Genomic DNA, 12,394 nt, shown 5'->3' on the forward strand with positions numbered 1-12,394 from the left:
CTTTCTTATGAGACTACCTCTAATACCTCTTCAGCTTCAGTCAGGCCAGTAAAAATACCACAAAGTGCTTGCTTGTCTCCAAGCTGAAAATGGAAAAGATGAGGAATGTGAAAATTAAACAATTAATCAACTTTTTTCCAACCCTCAGGAAAAGACTTGGTTTAGTTGTTTGGGGGTTTTTTTGTTTTTTGGGGTTTTTTTGTTTGTTTTTTGTTTTTTGTTTTTGGTTTTGTTTTTTTTTTTTGTTTTTTTGTTTTGTTTGTTTTGTTTTTTGTTTTCGTTTTTTTGCAAGGTTTCAGGTTTGCTCTTGTTCTACGCAAACTTGTTCAGTGAGCTCAAGTCTGTTTGTGAAATTCACTCATGGTCAGAAATGCTGCTGTTAACTTTAGTGGGTTTAATAACAATTTCATAGCCTTTCAGTCTCAGCCTACAGTGTTTACTAGGGTGTTCCATCTTTACATGCAACCACATTCTAACTTTATTCCCACTTCCTGCAATTATGGGGCATTTTTTCAACAACTTTCCTGACAAGTCAAGAAAACACCAAATAAACCTATTGTAACTGTGTAGAGGCCTACTCCAGCCTATACATCAGATCAATTTTACTAGGCTAATATGGGATTTAATATGATGCAGATTTATTGTGCAGGAATTTCACTTATCAATGTATCATGCGTGTTTTTGCCCTAGTGATATTTCCCTGAAACATTATCTTCTGCTGTGAAGGAATTCCAGGAACCCTTTTGCCCTGATTCTGATCCTGCAAAGATCTTCAAAACAAGTGACCTCCTGAGATTCTTTTAATTTCCTAAAGCCTAGGTCTCATGAGGGTTAGGAGCAGTTTTAGAGTATTTATCAAACAAAACTTTTTAAAATCACTGTGAACTGCTGCCTTTGGTTCACACCTATACTGTGAGCCTGCATGTAAGCAAACCATGTGGTAATAAAATAAAATAAAGTAATAAAGTTTTAAAGCAAAACAAACAAAAAACCCCATAAAATATGTATTAATGTGCAAATACAATTCACTGGTTGTATATGGTGGGAGTTTTGAATAGTGGATGATTGTCACAGAATAAGTGGTATCACCATGTGGAAAGATTACAGACGGAATTTCCTCCTTCTTCATACTCCTTTACGCTGGTAAGTCAAATTTCATGGAAATTATCTGAAAAGGAGATTTTTTGCCAAAATGCTCTGTAACCAAAATAGAATAAGCACATGCTTTTTGACCACTTCACAAGAAAGGGAATTAGAGCCATGAAATCGCACAAACTATATTATTGGATTGTTTGTTCCTGTAAAGTAGTTCATGGAACAATACATGAAAGATCTGAAGTAAAGAAATTAAATTAAAGAAAATTATAGAAAAAAAATATTACTGTGGCAAATACAGATGTGTATTTTCTCTTTGCTTCAACAAATGTAGTACCAAGTTTTCATTTCTGAAGGTATCCATGCAGAAATATGCAAAATAAAATTAGTTTTTCTTTTAGATTTTAATACCATCTCTGTTTATTTTCCCACTTGTAGTGGAAACTAATTGTAAAGGGATAAATGTTTGCCAGTTTTTTTGCTTTATTCTGAACACCACTGTTAATTTTGTCTGGAGTTTGAGGCCTCAGTTCTTTGCAGTCCTCTATGCATCTCCCAGATGGGCTTACACATACTGTAACATGGAAAGAAGTAAGAAGGACTAATCCCCACAAGAAGCCTTCGATTTTACAAGAGGTCACTGAAAGAGAAGATGTTTTGGGCACTCATAAAGCAATTGAAATGATTCACTGTACCAAAGTAATTGGCTGGCATGAGGCAAATAATCTTACTGGGATTAGTCCCAGCTGCATTTCATTTTAGCTCCTGAATTTCAGCTGCATTGGTTAGGCAAAGGAATAAAGTTTTGGAAAAAACTGAGGGATAATTTTGTTTCAACAGTCTAGAGAGATAATTTGTTTTAAAAGATACAAAAATATGTTTATGCAACATTTTCAAGGGCTTAAGTTTATTTCTTAATGGTATGATTATTTCTCTTCAGCATTTTTCCCCTATTGCCGAATTACCACTAAATGTCAATAATCAGCGAGACTTAAGTTTAAGTCAGAAAAATGAAAAAGAGCTCATAACAGAAATGTGTTCTTCCCATGCAAACCAATTCAATGTCAGCCCCGAAGGTTCTAGGCTTAATGGGGTGGATTTTAGATGGTTTGGACTGTGTTTGCACCAGTAAAAAGGCTGCAATCAGGACATGAGTGTGAACAATTTCCCAGGATCATATGTTAAATATAATTGTTAGAATAATTCCCAGTTTTGATGTAAGAGAATGAATACTCTCCGGGACAATGCTAAGGTTTGGTGCAGGGCACAGATTTTTCCCAGGAGAAGCATGGACAAGATTGTCCTGTTCTGAGGAGGAAACATATTTAGGAGTCACAAAGTCAGCCATGCAACTTGTTCCTGAGGTTGGAATCTGTCCCATTTTCTCTACTGTTGGGATTGACTGTCCATATGCAGGGCAGAGATTCAATGTGCCTGATGGGAATGCAGTGGTCAGTGCAGCCCAGGATGGAACTTCAATGAGTTGCCATGAAAAGAGACAGATCTTGATCAAATGCATTCTTCACCAACAATGACCAACATATATCTGAATTGGACATGTTTGGAAGAATAGTGGCCGATGCCTACATGTCTTTTACATACATTGACAAATGAGCTATGTATCTTTCTTCATGCACAAGAAGACATTCAGTCATAGCAGATGAATCCTCAACTGATGGAAACAGGATATCATGCATATCAAAAATACATCTGATAGTGGTTTATACTTAGAACAGCATCTGCACAGATGAGAAGATGAGAATGCAATTACATAAGACACCAAGTCTTTTTTTTTTTTTTTTTTTTTTTTATCCTCAGGATTAGCATAACCTCTCTGTTATGCTGTGCTAAGCTGTTCCAGTAGTTTGTGCATTCCTTAGCCACAAAACAAAAAAACAAGCAAACAAAAAAACAAACAAAAAAACAAACAAACAAAAAATCCAAACCACACAAAAAACTCTACAGTTCTTTTTCTCTTTTTCTTGTTTTTCTTTCAGATAATTTAAACATTGGTGATGCCAGATTTGTAACACTGGAAAAGGAAGACGTCAGCTACGTGGAAGGTGCGAGTGCAAGAATGAAAATATATTCATGATGCAATTCCACCTTTTAGCTTTAGAAGGAAAAATGGTCTCTGTGACATCCTGCTTTTCACATTTTCTTTGTTAAATGCTCCTACTATGCTCTAAATGCATCTTTCTAAGTGTGTGATAGAGTAGATGATGGAAATATTTATGTACCCTTTTCATAGGATTTCCTTTTCTCTCTTCAGTCAGACTGAGAGGTTGGTGTCCCAGTGAGGGGACAGCAGAGGATTTCTCCCAAAATCAATGGCTCTTTCAGTATCCGGTGTTCAGGAGGTTGCACCAAAATCTAAAGATCACAGAGAAATCACAAAATTCTAATATTGGTTCCTGGGTAAGATTGCAGGCAGTCTTTCTGCCACCAGAAGACATCCTGTCTTTTTTTCCCTGTAATTTCCCTTCCTTACTCCTTCTAGTAACCTGCATCACAAAGGTGGGAAGCAACTCTATTACCTGTGACAGTCTCTGCATCCATCAGTTACCAAGGGTTTAAACAATGGCCAAGTTGCATCCATTAGCATATTTCATAGATTGTCTTATTTCATAGCTCATCTGTCCTCAAACTGGGCACACAGAATGACAGGCATCTCAAGGTCACGGGAGAGAGGGTTGGAGCTGGAGAGAAAGGACAAGATGGCAGATTCAACAATTCTCTCTCTGCACCTGGATCTGTCTCTGTATGCTGGATCTGACTCTAGGAACAGTACACAATTGGATCAGGAAAGCTGACATTTCTGTCATTGGAACAAAATCCACAAACTTGCCTAAAACTGTTTACATATTTCACGGGGTAAATTTCACGTTCAACTGTGACACACGATTTCTGTGTTGCTGAGTAACATATTATGTTTTTCTTTCTGATCTTTCACATCTGGCATCGCCAGCTAGAATATTATTAAAATTACGGGTCAAAAGTATGAAAGGAATGGAAAACCAAGAATTTTTTTCAAAGGTCACTGAAAATTTACCTTGAAAATGTGGGCTTAAATATCAGGATGTGCATTAGAAATAATTTGTCGCTGCAAGTCAGAAATCCTGTAAGGAACAGAACCTTAGCAATCCCTGTTTATGTTCCTTTATTGTCTGAAGTGGTTAGTAGCTGAACTGATCTCAAGTTGTGTGTGACAAAGCTCTGGCAGTCCAGTGAATGTTTAACTACATGGTACATCTACATTCCAGTCATCTGCTGGGGAGCCACCAATATGAAGGCCTCCAACTTTCTTTTTTAGTGATCAAGATATGTAATTGTGGATTAAAGCATGGCACTCCATTCAGTAAAGCAGTTGGATGGCCTGTTGCCCATGCCAGCATCTCCCAGCACCACTGTCAGGTCATCCTTGTAGGTGAGTCCAAGAAGAGTCTCTCGTATGTCAGCCATTCCACCCAGTTTTCTGCCATCAGCAAACTTAGTAACGGCACACTCTGCCCCATCATCCAGATTTTTAACAAAGATGCTGAACCCTCCTCTCCACAGAGTGAAAAAACCTAGCAGTTTTTCAAGCTGTGACCTGAGTCTCATGATCTATTGATGAATTCCCAAGAAAGGCACAGGTTTCAAATCAGTTCCTATTAAAGTTAGGTATCTGCCAAAGAAAAAACACAATTAGCATATAGAATTAAGTTTTGAAAATTGATGTAGAAATTTCCCTGACATTGAAACAAGCATCAGAAGTACTGCCAGCTAATGTGATCAAATTGGTCTACTAAAGTTGAAGTAACAACATGTGTTTCACCCTTACCAGGCTTTTTTCAGGAAAAAGACTTGTCAGGCTCCTGGAGTCAGTGACCTTATACTGCAGCAAGCCTGGGTGACAGCCAGAAAACAAGTGTCTTCAGAGAATTATGGGTAATGCCTTGCTAATTAGCTATAATGATAACCTCGTAATGGTTAATAGTGGGTTAGGCACAGCTTTTCCATCTGTCAAATGCTATCCATTTAAGGAGAAAAATATTTGTAAGGTGATTTCACCTATGGTTTCAATATATTCTAAATGAACAATCTTTGTTCTCCCACAAGTGGTATTGTGTTGACAAGGTTTCATAAATCCTTTTTCAAGTTCAGTTTAATTGCAGCTCAATATTCTTTTGCTTCTATTAATCCAGGTAAATAGAGTGAACTGTCAGTTTTGAACTATGATCCATGGCATGGTCCCCAGTGTACTGGCACACACAGAATTCTTGCAGATCACAGATCTGCAAGAAACATGTTTGTGTCTTCCAACAAAATGTCATCAAACTTCTAGAGGAATCCATATTTATACTTTGCATGGTGTGCTACAGCTTCACATTAGAAGGAGGCTCTAAAGCAGCAGTCTCAAAACAGAGGGAGGGGGAAGTTTCCTCCTTTGAATCTTGCTCTTTCCAAGTACTAGAATAGCAACCTATTTAAACTAATCTACTGTACAATTAAAGCAACTATCTTTTTTTTTTCCCATCCTTTCCCTTTTCCACAGAATTCATTTGTTATATATATAAAATTAACTTCTTTGGTTTTCCACTACTGATATCCCAGTTCCCTGCTAATACAATGTACTTTTCACAATTTACTTTTTCTGTGCTGAAAACCCCTTCTAATCTCTAAGAGTCACCATAAAATTTAAGAGATTTTGGTGAGATCCTCTATCAAAGGAATCTTAAAACACCTAGGCTTTTATAGGAGACTGAGGTAATTTCTTTATGGGAATATGTCTCTGTTGTCCTATGTTAAACTGTTCTGTTTAACGCATTTACACAGGAACTGGACGAACAAGATGGCAGCAATCCTTGCAGATCATATAAAATAGACCAAAGTATCCATAAGCAAGATATACAAAGAATTAACAAAGAATTAACAAAGAATTGTTAAGATTTGCAAGAAATTGTGGAACATTTTCAGAATACTCAGGGGCTAAAGAGAAAATGGAATCTTAAGTTTACTATGGACGAGTGTAAAGGAATGCACAGAGGAAAAAGAGCCTTATGGTGCATTAAGTTATTAATTCTCACTGTTAAGGAAACCAGTTCTGGAGTGATGATGAATAATAACAAAAATAGTGTAATTCTCAGTAGTGATCAAAAAGACAGCTAGAACAGTAAGAAATATTGGAAGAGTAATTGACAACAAAATATTTCAATATGATGTGTATGCTGAATACAACATGCACATCTTATTCCAAAAAATATAACAGAAATAGTTAAAATCTAGACAAAAGTATCAATGATTTATCTAGACAAAAGTATCAATGATTTATTGAAACAGTTTCCACGCACAGACAGATTAGGAATAGTAGGACACTCTTAAATCCTGAACAAGAATCCTGAAGTCTCAGAGGAGAGTATGATGGGAAGGGCTAGTGAAGTACATTAATTCACTAGCCTAGGCAAATGCATGGAAAACATCTCTAATAGCTACAATAAGGAATGATCAGGGGGAAATCGCTGACACAGGGAGATTGTAATCTGCTGACTACCAGAGCTGAGGGAATATAATGAGAAAAGATAATATTGCCTTGCTCTTGCATTATTCTTTAAGTATGTTTCCTCTGGCATCAGTTACTGGTGGTAGTAATATAGATGGTCTAGCCTTACGTGGCAATTTATCTGTTCTTTGGATCTCTTTAGGTGAGGTTTACTTCATGTCCGTTTTGATGAGGGTTTTCTTCACTTCTAAAGTGAACAAAACTACATCTGAAGTTGTGACCAGTGGCTCACATTATGTAGAGAATCAGGCATTTTCAGGACATGAGTCATCTAAGCATTTAGACACCTACCTTGGAAAGAGATGAATCACACTCTACAAATGTTTGTCTCTCTCCATTAACTAACAAAGGGAGCCAAAACGGATTAATTTTATTGTAGATGTTTATATTTAGGCAGATGAATTTCATGCACTTTATCTATTCTTCTTCTCCTCTAATATTGGACTAAAACTGGTTAGGAGTACAGCAGAGCAGATACAAACCCAATTAAGCAATTTAAGTGAACATTCATGGTAAGTACCCAAACCACATTTCAAAATATGATTTCCAGGGACACAGGAGGCAAATGGGTTCATGCAGCAGTTCAAATCTTGTCTAATTTATCTCCAGAATGCAGCTAAGCACCACACAGCTTCTCACAACCCCACAGTGGTATGGATGAGAAAATCAGTGGGACAGAAGCGAGAAAACCCATGGATTAATATAAAGACAATATAAAGAATAATATATTAACCCCTGGGTTAATATTGAGACACTGTTCCAGTGGCTCACCAACCTCGTAGCATAGTGAAGAATTTTTCTGTATACCTAATCTAGAACTACCCTCTTTCAGTTTGAAACCAATGTCCCTTGTCCTGTCACTGAAAACATCCTTGTGTTATCAACACTGTTTTCATCACAGGTCTAAAACATAGCCCTCTGCAAGCTACTTAGAAGAAATTTAGGCCTATTTCAACAAAAATCAATGCAAATCTGAATAAGGAAAACCTACATTGGGTAACTGGTAGCTACTTCCTCCACTATGCATTAAGTAATGTTTCTTGCTGCACTTCTAGTCAGGATATCTTGTATCAGGGAAAGCAGGAGGGCAATCCATTTTGACAGAGCAACAGTGACAAGCTGAGTATTCTATGTTTGTTACACCTAAAGTGCAGGAAAGCCAGACTACTCTCTTGCTGTCAACACAGCCAGGTACCTCCCTGTGTTTCACATAGGAACTACAAGTAGCAGGCAAAAAGCTGCCACTACAATTTACCATGCACATATAAATGCAAACAACAAAAACATCCCAAGTGGAAGACTGAGCTCTGTTTTAGCCTAAACACTCCACTTAAAATTAGTGTTGCTCTTAAACACAAAGATAAGATCAGGTACACAGATTTTCCACCTGCAACGGTGGTTCAAATTTCTCTCCCTCCTGAGTTAAAGGCAAAAAAGAATGTGCTGTTTTTTCTATATTGGCTTAAAAATAAAAAAAAAAAAAAAACCCAAATATTTTTCATGGAGTCTTAGAGGGGGTTTGGCCTTCCTGAATCACATTGCATCTGGAATTCTCCACCCTTTTTTTTTTTTTTTTTTTTTTTGGGGGGGGGGGTGTGGGAGACTCAAATGGAACTAGCAAGCACAAATTTTGGCATCTCTGAAGTTTTAGCAATCTACTTGGGCTAATTAGGTCAAGTGGGTGGAGATAGCCCCTGAAGTTTCAAACTCTTCCTGAAAGTTAAAACATCACCAGCTATTTCTATCAACACGTAAGTTAAGCTCTCGTGAAGCATAACAAAAACCTGGTCTGACAATGTCCAAAGAGGTCAGAAACCCTGAACTGGAGGGAGGTGGAGAAAAGACTTTTACTGTTGCTGCCCCAAAGCAAACTTCACGAAGAGGAATTAGGAACAATAAGGAGAGTGTTCTGGACTGTTGTTGGCTGCACTGCTAGAGGCACAGATTGTGAGGCAAAGACAGAAGAGGTGTGGCTGAGCCCTGTAGACATGCATGATGTGACTCCAATGTTTATGGAAAGAGAATCACAGCCAAATACTTGGAACTTGATGAGCATTTTCAGTTTCAAATAGCAGTTATTGCATAAATCAAACGGCTTCATATTAGTCTTTTATGACCTTTGCTTTCTTCCTAGGCTACTCTCTGCCCTGTCTCACTTCTTCATTCAGACTTGGCCTTGAGCAATCTGGTCTGGTGGTAGGTATCCCTGCCCATGGCAGGAGTGTTGGAACTGGGTGCTGGGTCTTTAAAGAACCTTCCAAACCTAGCCATTCTAGGACTCTATGATTCTTCCACCACTTAGACTTCTAAAAAAAAACAAAAAACAATGTGACACAAATGCTTTCAGTATATGAAAACTAAGAATTTTCCAGATGCAAGAAAATAGGAGCACACTAGATAACCTACTGCCTCCTCCATGTTTAAGATTATTCTTACTCTAATCCTATGAGAAAAAAATGTTTTTGTGCAAATTGCAATTTCAGTATTTATATGCTACAAGATAATGACAATCCAAATCACCATCTACGCAATCAAAATGGCACCTTGGGGTAAATGACATCTGAGTAAACCTGTACTGTAGTCTCATTCATCCCAAACGCTTCCTAGTTCGTTTTGAAGTTTTAATAAACAGAATGAGGACTGTAAGACCACTTCCCAAATTCATTCTTAACGATTCATGTCATATCAGTGACATCACTAAAATTCTTTATACATAAAAGAACAATCTTTGTTCATCAAACATCAAGTATGGCTACATGATCTTTCAGGCTAATATAGTTTCTTAAACACTACAACATTCATATATCAAAGTAGCAAACTACTTTAACAAAGGAGACAAAAACAGTCAAATGTAAATATTTCTGGTTTAAATCAGCACAAGGAAATCTTAGATCACAGACATCTGTCTACTTATAAATGCAAGTGTGTGTTTGCTAGAGAATACATGTTAACAGTTAAAAGGAATAATTATGGGAGGGTCACTTTGTTTTAAAATGGGGCATGGCTGGATATTCATAGGGAATCTAGGACATCCATGTTGACTATAGAATGAAGAAGCTGACATTGCACATCACCAAACAGAAATATTTCCTCTTTTTTACTTCAAAGTTGCTGGTGCTTTGTGTCTAGAATCCTGCTGAGTTTACGTACTATTAGACTTAACTTTATTCATCTCGGTTGGGTCATTCATGGTTTCAGTGCTGCTACACGTACAGAATTCTGTATTGGCTGCACGTGTTTATATAAATGGATTTACATTTTTTAACTAGCAGTGTGAACTTGTGTACCCCTAAATTATGAGAAAAAATCACAGCACATAAATAGATGTCTGAGTACATACATCTGAAAGTCACAGTAGAGCAAGCAAAGGGGTTAACCTACCAATAAATAGGCACATACCGATTTTATGCAGTGAATATACTTTCATTAAGACTTAGGTTTTCCTATTGAGCTGTTCTATTTCTGGAGATGGTGGAGAAATGGGCTGCTTTTTCAGCTGTTTTTTAAATTTCTTAACCCCAGGAGATCTGTATTTAGAAGTAGGTCTTATTTTTTTGTCAAATGAGAAGCCTCAGCAAACAATCCAGTGTCAGCCTGCTCCACTGTCCACTGGAAAAACTGTGTGACCAATGCACAAGATATTTCCATACCACTATGATCTTTTTGCAGGCAGAGGATAGCCTTGCAGCAATAAATAAATAAGTAAATAAATAAAATCTCTGCTGGTCACTCCAGTTATTTTAAATTCACTTTATAAGCAGAAAGAAGCATTTAGCCAAACCTTTTCAAGGTAAAACTTGGCATATATCTGAAAAAGCTGCCCTGAATGCCATACTTCAGTATGAAGATCTTGATGTTCTCTTTACAGGATTTGACTTTCATCTGGAGAAAAGCTACCATTTTATTTAATCCTCTTACATACATGCTAATATACTTGGTCTAACGTCTCTTCTACAGTTATGCATTTAAAGGCTTTGACAACACTTGTATAATAAATAGAAGTTGGTTTACAGAGGTACCAAGTTTCAGCCAGGAAGTTGGATAAGTATGGCGTTTGTCTTGCATAACTGTGTGTTAGAAGTCTATTCTACTACTACCTTTTAGTAACTTTAAAGTTAATCCATTTGGAGCACTTTGAACACTAAATGGAACCGGTGTTAGACATTATTATGAGAGACAGAGGCATTATTATGAGAGACAGAGGCAGATTCTCAAATGGCATAAACCATTCCAAAAGCTACAGTCATTTAAATTAGAAAAAAATCTTATATTTAGTCCATTAAAAGAATGGAAAACTTAAATCAGTCTTTGAACAATATTCTGTGAACAGTTTTTTAAAAATGCAGTTTTGGGGATGTACTCTCAAACACTGAATTGTGCTGCAAGTGAAGCACCCCTGGCATCAGCAAGTATATTAATGGAAGCATTTAACTACATGCAAGACAGATGACATATTGTGCTGCTCAACAGGAGAGATCCCTGTTTCCAGTCACAGGATGTGATGCAGGATTTCACACTCTTCCATTACATCACTGGAAAAGAGTTAATTCCCTGAGTGGAAGAGGCAGAAAAAGAAGTTGCCTTCATGAAAATCAAGAGAAGCAAGCATTCAGAAGAGTTTCAACCAAACACAGGGAGTAGCTTCTTTTTCTGGGACCATTTGGCCATTAGAGCAATGATAGTTCTAAACCATTGAAAACATTAACTGCATTAGGGCAGTCCTGGCTTTTACTCAGTGTAAAACAGGCAACAGTAAAAAAAGCACTTTTTCTGAGGTGTCTCTCTGTGCAATGTTGGACAGATCCCAACCACATTTGAGAAGCACTCAGTTCTCATTCAGTTTCTCACTTTGATGGGTGTCCTTAGAGTACCTGGCTTCTGTTTCTCCAACCAGAAAAATATGAACACTGATATTGGTCTCCTTAGAAAGGTCATAAAATCACTTCAGAAATTAGAGACAACCTGTGCATTTCATTCAACCAAACACTTAGCAATTATAATTTTTATTAGGATATCAAGACCTGGATCAATATTATCACAAGCTCTTTAACTGTCCTTGGATTCCATTTGCCTTGTTCTGGGAAGGTATCCCTAAGGATGAAAGGCAATTTCCAGGAAGTATCTGGAGCGGGGCTGCCTTCTCCAGGATGAGACAGAAGCTGCTGGCAAGCCACACACAGGCCAGGTAGTGGCCTCCTGGTAGGTACAACCCTGCAGCCCCAAGCAGGGCTAAGGCTGTGACAGTGACAGTTCTGTCAACCCCCTAGTTGAAATCATTTCCTTACACTAGCACTGTCTTCATCTCTTCCTCCATCCCATTCCACCTTTCATATATTCTTTTGCATAGCAGATGTCTTCTGTTATCCTATTTCTCTTCTGCTGGATAGCCCTTCTTATTGTTGGATGTTTCTTTGGATCTCCCTTTCCACTGAGATCTATTTTCCCCATCTGTGTTGTCAGAAGAAGAACTGCACCTCTGCAGTTATTTGTGGCATCTTTTCTTGTTCAGTCACTTGGCAATATCCATCTCTGATTGTTGAATTTGACCGATGGTCGTACCTCCAGTTGTTCCAACTTCTCTTCCAGGGGGTTGAGTAACTTTTTACCCAAAAGTACCTTCTTTCATAAATGCTCTAGGCAATAATACTCATCCCATAAATTCTGCAGCTGATAATCCTTGTCTCCTCTCTTCCTTGAGGCACTAACACCTTCTGTTCCAAATTCCGAGCATTGACAAAAAATCAGGGCATAATGCAA

The 12,394-nt window shown here is 37.6% G+C and overlaps 1 long non-coding RNA gene across 1 annotated transcript in view; it reads right to left on the reverse strand.

The window, feature by feature from the left end:
• The window catches only part of LOC139806749 (uncharacterized), a 37,972-nt gene extending 33,238 nt beyond the window's left edge, over window positions 1-4,734 (reverse strand). Inside the window, exon 1 of the long non-coding RNA XR_011730339.1 lies at window positions 3,633-4,734. This is a non-coding gene — a long non-coding RNA (uncharacterized lncRNA). The remainder of the gene's footprint in view (window positions 1-3,632) is intronic.
• Window positions 4,735-12,394: the final 7,660 nt, after the last annotated feature.

This window comes from Heliangelus exortis, chromosome 1 (genome assembly GCF_036169615.1).
Source record: "Heliangelus exortis chromosome 1, bHelExo1.hap1, whole genome shotgun sequence".
Classification (NCBI taxonomy): Eukaryota; Metazoa; Chordata; class Aves; order Apodiformes; family Trochilidae; genus Heliangelus; species Heliangelus exortis.